Source organism: Saccopteryx bilineata, chromosome 4 (genome assembly GCF_036850765.1).
Source record: "Saccopteryx bilineata isolate mSacBil1 chromosome 4, mSacBil1_pri_phased_curated, whole genome shotgun sequence".
NCBI classification, from domain to species: Eukaryota; Metazoa; Chordata; class Mammalia; order Chiroptera; family Emballonuridae; genus Saccopteryx; species Saccopteryx bilineata.
Window position 1 is genome coordinate 157,429,885 of NC_089493.1, and position 5,794 is coordinate 157,435,678.

General features: G+C 41.0%; 1 pseudogene; it reads right to left on the reverse strand.

Moving 5' to 3' along the window:
* Positions 1-4,441: 4,441 nt before the first annotated feature.
* LOC136335577 (olfactory receptor 2V1-like) lies at positions 4,442-5,117 on the reverse strand (annotated as a pseudogene).
* Between the last annotated feature and the right edge of the window lie 677 nt (positions 5,118-5,794).

A 5,794-nucleotide genomic window follows, 5' to 3' on the forward strand; every position in this document is an offset into this window, starting at 1 on the left:
GGAATACTACTCAGTCATAAGAAATGATGACATCGGATCATTTACAACAAAATGGTGGGATCTTGATAACATTATACGAAGTGAAATAAGTAAATCAGAAAAAACCAAGAACTGAATTATTCCATACGTAGGTGGGACATACAAACGAGACTAAGAGAAATGGATAAGAGTGTGGTGGTTACGGGGGGGGGGGAAGGGGCATAAAGAAAACTAGATAGTAGGTGACAGAGGACAATCTGACTTTGGGTGATGGGTATGCAACATAATTGAAAGACAAGATAACCTGGAAATGTTTTCTTTGAACATATGTACAATGATTTATTGATGTCACCCTAGTAAAATTAATAAAAAAAAGGGCACGTTATATAATTTCATTTACATAAAATATCTTGGATTGGTAAATCCATAGAGACAGAAGGCAAGATATTGTTGCCAAAGGCAAAGAGAATTCACTATAGGAGTCACTGATTAATGGCTGTGGGCTGCCCTTTGGGAGATAGAGATTCTAGAAGTAGACAGAGCACTGGTTGCACAGCATTGCAAATGTACTCACTTCCATTGAATTACTCGCTTTAAAATAGTTTATTTTATGTTACATAAAATGTCACCTCAGAAAAAATAAGTGACAAGAGACTAAGACAGAACTTATATGGCTGGACACAGGAAAAAATGTGAAAGTTTTGAGAAGACTCTGCATTAAGTTGCTTTGCCAGGGGATGTCTAGTCTTCTCTACATCCACCAATCTCTTCCCTTGTTGCCTATGGCTTCACCTAATGTCAGATCTCAGCATGCTTCAAGGGGACAAATACAAAGTCAGACCCAGGAGAAAACAGATTTTATTTTAAAAGAATCATAAATTTTGCTAATTTATACTTTCAAAAGCAATAGGAAATATATTGTGGAGTTGCTAAGAGTATTAGAAAAAGAAGAACAAAATGTAACTATGAACTTATTGATATGAATATCGATGTAATGGGTAAGTTCAAGGAACTGAAAGTCCCACTAACACTTTTCTTGATTAGTTGGTTAGTATTTGGACTTATGTGTGGCACACACTCAATGAAGTTTTCTTTCTTTCTTTTTCTTTCTTTTTTTTACAGAGACAGAAAGTCAGAGAGATGGATAGATAGGGACAGACAGTCAGGAACGGAGAGAGATGAGAAGCATCAATTATCAGTTTTTTGTTGTGACACCTTAGCTGTTCATTATATGCTTTCTCATATGTGCCTTGACCGCTGGCCTTCAGAAGAATGAGTAACCCCTTGTTCAAGCCAGTTACCTTGGGTCCAAGCTGATGAGCTTTTGCTCAAACCAGATGAGCCCACAATCAAGCTGGTGACCTCAGGGTCTCGAACCTGGGTCCTCTGCATCCCAGTCTAATACTCTACCCACTGCGCCACTGCCTGGTCTGGCTCTCTCTCTTTTTTAATGTTTATTTTATTGACTTTTTAGAGAGAGGAAGAGAGAGAGGAGGAGAGAGACAGGAACATCTGCTCCTGCACCCTGACCACTGACCAAAGAGGCAACCTCCGCACGTTGAGGCAATGCTCCAGTCAAATGAGCTATCCTGCCAGGGCTCAATGAAGTTTTGACAAGACAGTACCTCTGCAGGGATACCTTCTAAATAGTAAATTTTTGTTTCTTTTTAAATAATTTTTAAATTTTCAATTACAGTTGGAAAACAATATGATATTAGTTTCAGGTATATGTTACAGTGATTAGACATTATATAACTTACTAAGTGATCATCCTAATACATTTCATACCCATCTATCACCAAACTTAGTTATTAGAATATTATTGACTATATTCTCTATGCTTTACATCCCCGATACTATTTTGTAACTACCAAATTAGACTTCTTAATCCCTTCATCTTTCTCACCCATCCCTCTGCCCCCTCCCATCTGACAACCATCAAAATGTTCTCTGTATCTAATAGTCTGTTTCTGTTCTGCCTGTTTATTTATTTTGTTTCTCAGATTCAGTTCTTTTGTATGTGACAGAGACAGAAAGAGACAGAAAGAGGAACAGACAGGGACAGACAGACAGGAAGGGAGAGATGAGAAGCATCAATTCTTTGTTGCAGCTCCTTAGTTGTTCATTGATAGCTTTCTCGTCCCTTGACGGGGGGATGGGGCTACAGCACAGCGAGTGACCCCTTGTTCAAGCCAGCGACCTTGGGCTCAAGCCAGTAACCATGGGGTCATGTCTATGATCCCACACTCAAGCTGGTGAGTCCGCTCTCAAACTGGTGACCTCAGGGTTTCAAACCTGGATTCTCTGCATCCCAGTCTGATGCTTTATCCACTGCACCCCCGCGTGGTCAGACTCAGATTCAATTTTTGATAGATATATATTTATTACCATTTTATTGTTCATATTTTTTATTTTTTTCTCTCTTCTTTTACTTAAAGAAGACTCTTTAACATTTCATGTAATATTGGTTTGGTGGTGATAAACTCCTTTACCTTTTTCTTGTTGGAGAAGCTCTTCATCTGTCCTTTGACTTTAAATGATAGACTTGCTGGATAGGAATGTTGGTTGTAGGTCTTGCTTTTTCATCACTTTGAATATTTCTTGCCACTCCCTTGTGGACTGCAAAGTTTCTGTTAAGAAAACAGCTGATACTTATGTGTGAAAACATAATTTTTAGCTTTTTCTGATTTACTTATGAAATCTATGTACACTTATTGATCAATGTCACCCTGTTAAATTTAATTTTCTAAATAAAAAAAGAAATAAAGAAAGAAATTAGCTGACAGTCTGACCAGGTAGTGGTGCAGTGGATAGAACATTAACCTGGGACACTGTGGACCCATGTTCAAAACCTTGAGGTCACCTGCTTAAGTGTGGGCTCATCCAGCTTAAGCACAGGTTCACCAGCTTGAGCATGGGATTACAGCCATGACCCCATGGTCCCTGGCTTGAGCCCAAAGATCGCTGGCTTGAAGCTCAGGGTTGCTGGCTTGAGTCCAAGGTCACTGGCTTGAGCAAGGAGTCACTGGTCTGCCTGGAGCCCCCGGTCAAGGCACATATGAGAAAGCAATCAATGAACAACTAAAATGACACAACTATGAATTGATGCTTCTCATCTCTCTCCCTTTCTTTCTCTCTCTCCTCCCCCCCCCACCTCGCACCCGCATGCATGCTAAAAAAAAAAAAGGCCATTTGTATGGAAAAGCTACTGGAAACAGCTTGGGTGGGCCTACAAGTTGGGTGGGGAGGGGCTGGGCAAACACTGTTAGCCAGGTTAATAGAAACTCTGATATGGTGCCCACCTGTCAGTTCTGTGGGGATGTCTCAGAAAAGGAACAATGACCTCTGCCAGCACTTTTGTCTGGCAGAAAGCTGTGCCCCACACCCAAGTTTTCACCTTGAAATCAAGTAATTCAGTTCCTTCCCATATGTCCCTGGTTCCTTTCAAGCTGCTTCCTCAGAGCTGGAGCTCAATGGGATTGAGTCCATATGTGTGTAAGCCCTTTAAGAGGAACTGCCTGGGACACCTGAATCTCTCTGTCTCACTCAGCTACAGTCTCTGCTGGTTTTTTACATCCAGAAGTTATGGGGACTTCTCCTCTTGCCTCTGGAGCCCTACGCTGGGAGTCCTGGTGTGTTCTTGGGACCCCTTGCTCCTGAAGGGGGAACCTCCACAGCCAAGAGAACTCTTAGTTTTTCTCTGCCTCATGTGGGTGTGGGACTGCTTGTCCTGCATCTCTGCTCCTTAGAATAGTCTCAACGTGGTTTCTTCTTTATCCCTAGACGTAGGACTTCCACTCAGCCAGACTTGAGGTGGTGCTGAATGACAGTTGTTCTGTAATTTAGTTGTGAATGTGTTGTGGCTGTCGGAGGATGCGAATATCTCATTTATGCTGCCATCTTGGCCAGAAGTCCCATGTTTATTTCTTAAATGAAGTTTTTAAACCTCCAGTGGGTAATGAGAAGTGGATATGACCTACTCAAGAGGTATTATAAAAACAATTTCTGCCATCTAGAATATATTTATTTAAGATATCCATGTTTATTGTGTTGAATCATCAACTAAATAATATAAAGCCATGTAAAAGGAATAGGACAGTGCCTAGCATTTAGTAAGCACTCAATAAAAGATAGTTGTAATCAAGAAAAGTTAAGAAATAGAGTAGATTTACTTCAAGGACTTTATAAATGATGATCAATGACAACAATAGCCATACATTGTTTCTCCATAGGGCTTTAGAGCTACATGTAGTGATTTCTTGGAAAATCCCTGTGTAGGGCAGGTGTCATTATTTTCATTTATCAGTAAGGAAACACACTGACAAACAGTGAGTGACTTACTGACATTATGTAACCAAGAGGTGGCAACATCAGCCATAGAACACTCTGGCCATGCAGTGTTGGCTTCCAATTCTGCAATGTTCCAGCCCCTTCCTTAGGGCCTCCATCACATCCCAGTTCCTTAAGCTATAAATAATGGGTTGAGCATTGGGGTAAGGATCATGTAGAAGATAGAGACCAACTTGTCATGGTGTGGCACTTTATAGCACCTAGACCTCTGGTAGATGAACATGGCTGCCCCACAGAAGAGCTGTCATGTGGGAGGAAAAGGTGACCAGAGACGTATTATAGGCCTGAGCAGAGTGCACATGGAGCACAGCTCTCGGGATGTGAGCATAGGAAATCATGATAATGGAAAAGGGGAAGAGCAGCATGAAGACACAGTAAGAAAAAGAGGATTTTGAAAAGTGAGATGTTTGCACAGGCCAGTTTCAATAAAGCTGACACCTCACAAAAGAAGTGGTCCACATTCATTCAGCCACAGTAGTGTAAGCCATCATCTGGATCATTCCTCCTAGTATTGCCAAGGCCCAGAACTACCAATAATCTGGAGACAGACTCTCTGATTCATGAGGATGGGATAGTGAAGTGGGTGGTTAATGGCCACACAGCAGTCAAGACAGCAGTCCCAGCAAAAGCCCCTTAGCTTCTACAAGAGATACCAAAAAAGCCAATTTGTACCAGAACCCACAAAGCAAATAACTTCCTGCCAGACAAGAATTGACTGTGATATTTGACACGATGTTACAGACCAACATGAGGTCTGGGAGGAAAAGCTGACTGAGGAAGAAGTACATGAGTGTATAAAGTTATAGATCTGTATGGATAAGGAAGATGAGGAGGAGGTTCCCACAGAGAGCCATTGTGGACACCACTCTTAACCACAGAGAAGAGGTCAAGATCAGCCTGGCTATGAAGAAAAATGCCCAAGAGGATAAAGTCATCAATGGATGATCAGTCCAGCCACATCCTAATGGCTCTGTTGTTCACAATCATCCTGAGAATGTAGACAGAAATATTCTGAATTAAGTGATAAATATCTTTATCTCCAAATTCTTCCCTGCCTTGTGTTTCTCACAGCACTCAACACATGGGCATGCTACATTTAATTCGTATGGGTTTGTTTCTGCTTTTCCAACTAGAACCAACCAGTTGGTTCCCTGATGTCACTTTTGCTCATTGTGGGATCTTTTGCTCATAGAACTGTACCAGCATATATTATATTCTCAGTAAATATTATTGAATAATTAATTGTAACATGAAACAACTAAAGAAATTACCATCTCATATACTCATTTTTCCTTCTCACTGTCTTCACTCCTTTATGCTGGGTATTTAATTAATGGTGTTAGTTTTCTTTTTAGAAATGAAAAAAAAAGCCCCATTGGCCCTGGCTGGTTGAGTAAATGGATAGAGTGTCAGTCTGGTGTATGGACATCCTGATTCGATTCCTGATCAGGGCACACAAGGGAAG